The following is an 11198-nucleotide window of genomic DNA, read 5'->3' on the forward strand; positions in this document are numbered from 1 at the left end:
CAGCAGAAAACCTTTTGGAAGAGTTTAACAAAAAGGTCTTGAAAATGCTATCCCCCCTAAAACTCAAGATTGGTTATGTTTCCACGGATAATGGCGCCAATGTAGTTAAGGCCATGCAGAAGGGTGACCATGTTAGAGTGCCGTGTTTGGCGCACTGTATCAACCTGGTAGTTCAAAAATTCTTGAGTGATAAAGACAGTACAGCGTTCGAGGTAATGGCCACCTGCCGCAAAATGTGCAACCATTTCAGCCATTCTTTTAAGGCCCGGAAGCATCTGCGGAGACTGCTATTTATACGTGGAATGCCAGTGAAAGCACTCATCCAGGAGGTGGCAACACGTTGGAACTCAACCTTCTACATGCTTGAGCGTCTGTATGAGCAGTATACGGTACTCGATCACTATTTCTTCACAGAGGGTACATCTCAGAAGGAGGACCTGCGGATGAGTGCGGCGCAATGGGACATAGTTAAAAGCCTGACAGACATGCTTCGTCCTTTTGAGTTCTTCACGCGTGCAGTCAGCCAGGAGGACTGTAATTTGGGAAAAGCTATCCCATTGTTGTGCATGCTGGAGCACCAACTGATGGCGGTGTCTTCTGAGTTTGAAAAAGATGCAAAAAAAAAGACCATTTCATTTTGTCTGAGAAATTATTAGAGCGCCTACGTGGTGATGAACGTCTTCAAAAGATCAAGTCAGATCAGCATTACATTTGTGCTACTATTCTGGATCCACGCTACAAAAAGGCGCTGGCAGGCGAAGCATTCTTTCCTTTTGCTGATGCAGATGTTCAAAAGTACAAACATTGGTTAGCCTGGTCAGCCAAGAGGTTTGAAAAAGAACGGCAGGTTATTGAAGGAGAAGCCAGTACATCAGCATCAGCATCAGCAGGCCATCCCCAGTCACAAGAATCCACTTCTGCACCTGTGGCTGGGGCACAAGTGACCTCTCAGCCGTTAAAGACACCGGCAAGTGGATCATCTGCACCACACACAATGACAACACTAACAGTGGCTGCGGAGGAGGATTGGCTAAGTTTGATGGGGTATGGTTCTCGAAAAAATGTCACAGGCACGGCAAAAAGTAAGCAAAGTGGAGGAACCGTTGCTGACCTTGAGTCGATGGTGCAGGACTATCTGAATGACTCAACAGTGGTCTTTCTTAATGATGAGCCATTGCAGTATTGGCATGGCAAAAAACAATTGTGGCCACAGCTCTTCAACCTGGCTATAAACTATTTGTCTTGCCCACTCGCAAGTGTGTCTTCTGAACGTGTTTTCAGTGCTGCTGGTGGCATTGTAACTCCCAAACGGAGCCGCCTCTCGCCCAAAAATGTGGAGCGGCTGACAATGATCAAGATGAATCAGCACCTCATACCACCAGATTACAAAGTACGAGAAAGCACGCCGCATGAAGACGAGGAGGACGGCAACGTAGATGAGGGGATTTGTTCTCTGTTCGGTGGCACTGACCTCATCCAGCCTGAATTCGCAGAGTATGATGACGAAATCTTGTTCTTATTCCCTGACACCGAGCCCTGAAAATGAGACAATCAATCAAGAACTTTCTTTTTCGTCCTTATTCACTTTTATTCCTGTGTGCTTTGTGTCTCTCTTTCTTTGTTTTGCACAGTTAATTTAATTCAAACTTTAATCACCTAATCCCAAAAACAAGACCATCATCAGAACTGTCTTCACTTGTTTGCTTATTGATTTGAAGGTGCCGCAGTCTACATTCCTCAGGTTCACAAGTTCTGAAGAACATGCTCCTCTATCCTCCTCCTCCAGACTGCGATTTCCCTCCAAGCAGAGTGCTGGATTACGCCCAATGAAGAAAGACTCAGCACTTGTGGGGGTGTTGTACTTCTTTGCGGGTGAGTTGACGGATTTGGGCCCATTGCTGTGAAGCTCTAATAATGGACAAAAGTGTTTTGGACCAAATATGAGGTGGAAATTTCTTGCCGTTTTTGCTGACTTGCTTGCCTTTGAGGTGCTCTTTGGCGGGGTTCCGGGTGTTTGTGGGTAATTTTTGGTGTCTGTCGAAGCACTGATGTGACATTCTAATCTTGATTGCATTTGCTTTTCAGGAAATCCGTGGTGGAAAACAGGAGTTATGATGATTGATGATGATGACCTAGCTGAACAGCGCCGCATTTGGACCGAAGGCCGAGAGACATTGTAAGTATGAGATTTAGCTTTTTCGCTGTTTGGGGGTGTTGTCGGGTGCTTTTTTGCGGGTGGGTTGGCGGGTCTTGCCTGGGGCATTCCTGGGAAGGTCTAATACCGGATAGAATTGTTTTGGACAAAATCCATAAGGAACAGCCTTTTTTTTGCTATTTCTTCTGACATCTTGCTCAATGTAGTGTTTTGGGGGGCTTCCTGCTATTCGTGGGTGGGTTGCGGCCGGGGTCTCTGTCGAAGCACTGCTGCGACAGTCTAATCTTGATTGCATTTGCTTTTCAGGAAATCCGTGGTGGAAAACAGGAGTTATGATGATTGATGATGATGACCTAGCTGAACAGCGCCGCATTTGGACCGAAGGCCGAGAGATATTGTAAGTATGAGATTTAGCTTTTTCGCTGTTTGGGGGTGTTGTCGGTTGTTTTTTTGCGGGTGGGTTGGCGGGTCTTGCCTGGGGCATTCCTGGGAAGGTCTAATACCGGATAGAAGTGTTTTGGACAAAATCCATAAGGAACAGCCTTTTTTTTGCTATTTCTTCTGACATCTTGCTCAATGTAGCGTTTTGGGGGGCTTCCTGCTGTTCGTGGGTGGGTTGCGGCCGGGGTCTCTGTCGAAGCACTGCTGCGACAGTCTAATCTTGATTGCATTTGCTTTTCAGGAAATCCGTGGTGGAAAACAGGAGTTATGATGATTGATGATGATGACCTAGCTGAACAGCGCCGCATTTGGACCGAAGGCCGAGAGATATTGTAAGTATGAGATTTAGCTTTTTCGCTGTTTGGGGGTGTTGTCGGGTGGTTTTTTGCGGGTGGGTTGGCGCCGGCGGGTCTTGCCTGGGGCATTCCTGGGAAGGTCTAATACCGGATAGAAGTGTTTTGGACAAAATCCATAAGGAACAGCCTTTTTTTCAAGGTCAAATTTTGTTCTAAAACACAGTAGTACACCTACCTTGAGGGGAAAGATCCGCTATAATATTTTGGCCATACTTATTGATCCTTAAAAAGGTGACTCAGACAGAGCACGCAATTTCAAAAATATTGTACTGTCTATTAGGGAAATCAAAGTGTGACTTTTTGCACCACACAGCGTACATACCTTTTATTTATTTATCAGTGGTATTGTAATAGCACTTCCTGTTTTCCGTTCAATAATTACAGGCCGGGTTTCAGTCAACATCCGCCAGACAGGCAGTGGACAGGGTGTCTTCTGTCAGTGGTCACCACATTGATGGACGAAGCGTCAGCTGGAATGGAGGAGTGCCGCCAATAAGAGGAATTGTTTGCTGCATGCTTATTACTTACCAAATTCAACAGGACAACTCCAACAACATACGCAATACAGATACAGTATCCATTGTTGTCTTTTATTCTATGAGTGTGACTGCATGTGCTTACCTTTAGTTTGTAACCAAAGATTGTCTGTATCTTCAATTATTGTTTGTCCATGCTCTGCTTTTTTTTTCTTCTCTCAACAAAACCTACCCAAAAAGAAACCCCCATTCCCATCCATTTTACAAACCCTAACCCTCTTCCCCCGGGCTGTGTTGTTTTGCTTGATGTCTGACTAAAATGACATCAATAATTCCACACACTTGCTGGGGAGGATAAGGTCATAGCAGCAACAGGCTGGTGAAGGAATACGAGGATATCTTCTAGACTTACTCAGCTTCAGTACTATATCTTCTAGTAGTAGTAGCCAATGTCAAATAAATTCAACGCAAGTACTAGTTATACTTGCAAGCAAATACTTTACCATTTGTTAGGCTACATTATGGCACTGTTCTAGTGTACTGTCACCTGCTATTTTCTCGATCGTACCGTAACCGTTGTAATGCTACAGTAAGGAGGACAAACAAGGTTTCGTTTTCTTTTTTTCCATAGGCATGCAACTGCCACTGTGTCACACCACTAGTACCACCGCAATGAGGAAATGTCACCCACCCAGGATTGACAACGTTAATCCCCATTTCACCTGGAGCCAGCCCTGGGCCTAGCCCTAATTTCTAACACAAATTACAGGTAAGATAAGCGTTTGGTGGGAGGTAGTATAATGGAGTATTATTTCGGAGTAGACAAGAGATTGACGGTTGTACTACTAAAGTCCTACGACTGTTCAGGAAAACAAAGTTACTGTTACACCCCCGCCCCCCACCCACCAGACTGAAAAGCAGTAAAAAACAGGTATGGTCATATAAAGTTGAAAAATATATTTATTTAGCCCTAACAAAATAATCTCCCTCACCCACCCTAACCCCAACGATTGTCTCTGAAACGTCCCAAAACGATCCCAACTCCCAAATCCCACCCCCCAAAAGTCTATAAAAAAAGGGCAAGGGACACTCCACTACTGGAGGGTGCTGGTGCTGGTGCATGATGCGGCATGGGCATCATACTCCTTGCGGAGGGTGGCAAGCTCGGAGCGGAGGCCCTTAACCAAGTTCTTATACCTCAGGACCTCCTGCTCCAGGTTGGACATGCGGACTCGTAGGCGGCGTTGGCGTTCCTTGCAGCTCCTGTGGGGGGCAGCTGGTATTTCGGTTGCTTGGCGGTGGCGGTCGTCTTTCTTAGCCCGGCTCGGTCCCGCTGGCTTAGTCACGGAGGAGGATGCAGTGGTCACAGTCGAGGATGTCGTTGTTGCCCCGCTCGACTGCGTGTCCTCCTCCTCCTCCAGGGCCACCAGCCGCCGATATTCGGCGACTGTGGCCTCCAGCCTCCGTTGCCGGGCCAATCTAGCCTGCTCCCTCCTTGTTGTTGATTTGGAAGGAGCAACTATATGAAGAAAGAAAGACATAGTCTGTAACCAATGCTCCTTATTAATAACACAAAGTGATTGAGCCGAAAGTTGGGTCACTCACAGAGTACAAGTAGCAAATTGAAAGCACAGTACATAACTATTGAGGACAGTATCTATGTAACCTCCCACTTCTGCATCCTTGCTCTAACAGTAGTGGTAGTTTAATGAACTAATTCTACGACCACTATGGACTTCCATTACAGTCGACTATGACAGTACACCAGTCTTATTCTTCTTCTTCTCTCTTGTTTAGGGAAATGGGTACGTTATCTTATGCAAGCCGGCAGAATGACATGGACAGCACAGTGAACTTGCACCCGGGAAAAAAAGTTGCACACCATGATGAGTGAGACAGACTTGCGTTACTGTACCGGTCCAGTACATGCAGGTGGTGAAGCTATTACTTTTCTATTACGGGTGGCACTGAGAATACTCTGTTACAAGGGCTACTGCTTAATTAATTTACCTTTCACCCTACAGTGCAAATGAGTACTAGAAAAGGAAAATGAAGAAGCTAACTAATTTGATTATCTATCACTTCACATGGGACGTATTTAATGACAGATGAGATGACTTTAGGTGCTTTGCTTAATATTGAGTGAACAGTGATACACCCACACATGAATGACGTACTACAAGTAAACTAAAGTTATTAAGAGAGGTACGGAGTGTCCACCGTAATAACCAGATATATGCTGTGAATGCAAACGCAATACAAAGTACTGCTACTATTCATGGTAGTATTGGACACATTTACAATTTCTTTTCCTTGCCTTCCCTGCACTGGAACGGACGTGCGGGTGCGGTGGTACATGCTCTTCAAGGTAACACTTACTTCACCTGGCGACCATCTACTCTCTCTAGATACACATGTGCTATCTAAGAGTCAGAGAATACCATGCTCCAGGCATCCATTCAGTCAAAGTATACGCACACATACAGTTTCTGTTTCACCCACCCAGGCTGCTGTCCTTCCACCCATCCTTGCTTCATCATTGACCCAGCCATGCACCATACCATATTCTTTCCTTCCCAGCCACCTCGGGGGCCAAGCAAACACATATCGTTCTTCTTTGCCAGCCATCATACAAGTTCGCGTCCCACTTACTTACACCCTTCTTTCGCTTTTCGTTCATCCCATCCATCACGTTCGTCTAAGAACTTATTGGGATTCTTCTCACCAAAAACTTCACAGCTAAGTCGAAGTACATTTCGAGGAGGCTACTACCTGGTTGATTTGTAATTGTAATACACCCGTGCAGAAAGCACACTATGCAGTCTTCAATCTCAATAAGTAAGGAATATATAGCTTACCTGTTTCCGCCACCACCGTTTGATCCCCCACAGGAACGTCTGCCGGCTCTTGTACCGCCTCCTCCCCAGAGGCCTCCGAGTCCTGGTCCAACACAGCCACCTCCGCGCTGGCCCCGTCACCAGATGTTACACCTACAAAGTACATTTAAGAATGTTAGAATACACCACTCACTACTATATAATATTTGGTCTAGGAGAAATGTTAAAAAAACAGAATACAATGTAATAATTTGTGACTGTCTACTCCATAGTAAAAATGTCCCATTTTCCAGGGAAGGCTGTTGTCTTGCTGCACTTTTATGCACAACTGATGAATGCTTGCTTTTGATTTTTAACACGCACCACTTTTTCTCCTAACAGACAGAAGCTTGACTCCTGAGTCCTAAGAACACGACCAGGATCAAGTTCAAACCAGGTGAGAGTTCGGCTCGACCACAAGAAATGTGTCCAATTAATCGTCAGCACTAACCACTTTTCCGTTTACAGTTAAATAGTTTTATGACAAAGTAGATTTTAATAAATGTGTTTACTTTTAATAAAGCTTTTAAACTTAAATAGACTCTGTGGTTTTTGTTCCTCTAGACTAGAGTGGATGAGCTAAAGGTTTTGGAATTTTTGCAAGCATGAGTGCCTCTGACACTTCTTGACTTAGCTGTGACTCCGTACTACTCTCTTGTCCTGCGTACGATAATCTAGAGATCATTGGGGATCTATAATCGGTGACTTCGGGAGCTGAATGACTCTGCCACACTATCTAGTCAGTAAGGAGACAGTGCATAGAGGTATTGCTGAATATAATGGGAGTCCAATGGAATTGCCAAATGTCCAATCTTAGTTAGCTACACAGACAGACTAATAAGAATAGTCTAGTAATACCACAGGGAGTCATATTCGAGGCAGGATAAGAATTTATATCCAGTCTACAAGAAGATCAAAGACGAGTTAGAAAAAATCGAATGAGGAACGCTAGGAAAAAATAGGTACTGTTTATTAAAATGTAAACTTACTGGGGCCAGCAAAGGAGCCCTCGCCTGCCCGATCCTGGCCTGCATCCTCAGCACCCTCCTCCTGTGTCCTCTTGCCCTTGGGGGGAGCTGATGTACAACATGAAAGAAAGAAAAACCAGAAAACATGGATGAGATTTTTCAACCAAATCAAACATTTCAAAAGAACAATAACAACATATTTTGGAAAAATAGCAAATAGATAGACAACTATTCCACGGGATCTATCTCATGTGGTATACTACGTTATTCGTATTGCCTGATTTGCGGAACGTTGACTTAGAAAGTTCCTATGTAACTCAATAAACAGACTACTAAAGAGGTTTGCCTAGGCCTGGCACTGCAGGCAGCAGTGCGCAACACGTGACAGACAAAGTCCATCCTGCTTGCAGATCAGTGAATACTCAAACTATCAATCCACCCGCCACCACCGCCACTATTTCTTCTTATAGCCATGTGTCTAAAGGAAGGACTGGACTTCAGTCTGTTGGGGCTGATTTAGAAGTCCCTTGCGGAAGTTGCGGCTCATTTTCCTCCATTGTTGCGTGTCTTTTATGACGCAGCGGCAGAACAAAAGACTCGCCATGGTGTTGGTGCGGCGTATATATTAAAAAAAAACCACATATGGGCATATGGGCGATGCATCACGTTGTAAAGCCCTGCGCCATCAGGGGGCGTTCCGGCGCAAGGGAGGGCGTACCTGCGCAGGAACGAATCCTAAAAGTGGCTGAGGGAAATCTACAAGATGTCAATCAGTCACTTTTAGGACAATGATGCATGACTCAAACCCTGCGCGCTTGAAGCCGACGTACGGCTTGATGCAGCATTGGGGAGATAGGGTACCCCAGAGCATTGCTGGAGCTGCGCCATCGTTGGCACGCAACTCCAGCAATGCGCTGCCTTTACGGCACAGATGCGTAAGGCTTCTGTGACGTTTATTTGCCAATGGGTGGTGGTGGCATGGTGGCACACAATTACTGCCGCATCCCTGCTACTTTGCAGGGATGCGCCGGTAATTGAAAATATGACCCTTACTGTCTAGCATTACGCAGTTCTTTTCTTAATTACAGTACACTCATACATAATTTCTCAGGCCAATGAAATGCTTCTGAACACAACATACAAAACAAAGAAGCATAGTAGCAAGCAAGGCTACTGAGAAGGAGAGCAGTGCACCTGAAATGCATAGAAGATTTTGAAATATAATTTACCTCAATGTAATCGGCAGCATTATTGCTCTTGGTAAAGAACAAAGATTTGCAAATAACAGAGCAGGATAAAACAGAGTAGTAAATGTACTACTACTACTACTCACCAAGCCCGGGGACCTCTACGCCGAGCGCGTCCAGCAAGTCCCGCTCCCGGTCCATGACATCGGTCCAGCGGTGGGTGGCCTGGTTATATGTGCGCCGGACCCCAGAGATCTTGTACATGGCCCGGCACACCTTCTCCCACCGCTTGCGACGCTCCCGGATGCCATAGCCGGTCGCGATCTTGCCGCCTCCCAGGATCGTCTTGGGGAGGCGGCGCTGGACGTGGAAGATCAGTGCCGCCACTTCCTCCGCGCTGAAGATCTCCCTCGGGACCACTTGCTCCCCCCTTAAACGCCCGCACGGGAGCCGGGCACGGGGTGCGGGACCCTTCCCCTTCTCAGGGTGCTTCCCGGCTCCCTTTACCATGGTCTGGGCAGAAATAGAGTTAAATGATAAACAAGAAATAGAATAGTGAAGAAGAAAAGAAAAGAGTTTAAAAAAGTAGTTTAAAAGTAACTAAAAGCTGCAGAAAACACAAAAATATAGAGCTAGAAAAATAGAGGGATAGATAATAAGTAAAATTAGATCAAAAAAACTTCAAACAAGCAAAGGATGGCAGAGATTGAGAGAGGATAGAGAAAGCATGCCCAGAACCATAGCAATGAATGAGAAACAAGATGGCCGCGCCCGTTCACGACCGCGTGGGTAAGTTCGCGCGAGATTTTCCTTGCGAGTACGCGCGAAATTGTACTAGCGAGCAGCACAGTTTGCGAGATTACACATAGCGGGCGGAAACGGAATTACGTCACGCCAACAAGATGGCCGCGCCCGGGTACGACCGATAGGGTAACTTGGCAAACGTATAGCTAGAAGCGCCTCGCGAACACGCGCAAGATCACGCGAACATACACGTCGCAAAAAAAACAATTTTGTATTCGCACGTATTCGCGGCTTGCGAAATCGATCTCGCACGGATTCGCGCCCCAAAAAACGCGCGAAATTGCAGAAAAAAACGATTTTAGCTAAACTGAAAGCAATGAGCAGGTGCAAAAGTTCAAACTTAACATTAGTAACATTCAAGGTAGTGCTTCCTGATGGGCCCCTCCAGAGTTTGCAACTATTCTATGACCCTGCTATGACCCAAACAGCAGGCTCATAGAATAGCTACAAGTAGACCATAAAGGTCCTGTGAAAAAAAAAATTCACTGCAACAAAAAGCAAATTACAGATAAGGAAGGAAGCAGGTGCCAGCCAGACTGGAACTTTCAAAATTACTGACACATTAATGAAACACAAATTAATTGATGGCAGTTGAAGAAGGGCAGGTGTGCTTGCTTTTTTCAACCACCATAATCTACAGTGATAAATAAACCTAATGGGTGGCAGTGAGGATGTACCAGAGGGTGGCATGGGTGTCCCAGAGGGTGGCAGTGGTGAAACAGAGGGTGCTGTGAACCTGTGATGATAAACCAGACGTAGAAACAACATAGTCGCAGCCGTTGCGAGCCGAAAAGTAAGTTCGCAATTGCGAACTTGTCCCAAAATCGGCGCGAACACGCGCCAACACAAAAAACGGGAAAATCCGCAAATCCGCTAGAGTTCGCGGATCTTCGCGGATTGCGAATCCGTAAATCCGCAAGTTCGCGTACGCGAGATCCGCTAGATCCGCCCATGCTTACCAGAGACAACATCCAGGGATAGTAACTACTTACAGTATAGGAAAGCTAAGCCTTGAGTGGCTACATAAATCTACACTTCCAGAAATCAAACAACACTTATCTTTACTTAAAGAAGGCAATGATTTGCGAGATTTCTTAATGGGGCCTCGCAAATCACGTCAAAAACGTTTCATATACGCCGGTATATACGCTACTTACTATGAAGCATGGAAAATAACGCAAATCGAAACTGCAGAAATAATACGAGAAATTGATCGTATTCATTTAGAGAATAGCCTGTCTGTAGTGGACAATGGGACAACGACTCTGTCCTCCAGAATTTATTCTTTGGACAGCATCATATCATCTGCAATTGACATAATAGAGCAAGACTTGCTAATTTTACAAAATGGCCAGTCTCAATTACGTTCTATAGTGCTGCTAGGCTGGACGTTAAAAAATCTCAGTTCAGGCTACATGCCATGGCGTCTAATCAATACCATGTCATTATTTACTGTGTTTAACCTTACAGATAAACAAATCTCTTTGGCACAAAGAGGAGCAGACTATACGGTACTGAGCATTGAGAAACTGGAAATATTACCATTGACAGTTTCCAAGAAGCCTGTCATTGAATGGATAATACATGGCACCATCACGATACCAGTGACGATTTTCCAATTTCAGTATTGTCTACAGCATATACCAGCGGGCCTGTATGCAAGGTTTCTGTAAAGAATACATTAAGTCGACCTGGCATTTACCCTACACACACAAATGTTGGAATGGGGAAAGGAGGTATTCCTTAGTGGTAAAAATTGTAAGAACTCACTAAGTGGTACACTTTTGTGCCAAGGTATTAATTTATACGGAGCCTGCAAAGGTTCTGCAAATAACCTCTCTTGCCACCGGCACGGTTCACCCTCCACAGTAATAGAACCAATTTTCAGGCAGCTATCCAATGGCAGCTACGTTATGCTCAATGACCACAGCTGTT

Source organism: Lissotriton helveticus, chromosome 8 (assembly GCF_964261635.1).
Source record: "Lissotriton helveticus chromosome 8, aLisHel1.1, whole genome shotgun sequence".
In the NCBI taxonomy this organism is placed as follows: Eukaryota; Metazoa; Chordata; class Amphibia; order Caudata; family Salamandridae; genus Lissotriton; species Lissotriton helveticus.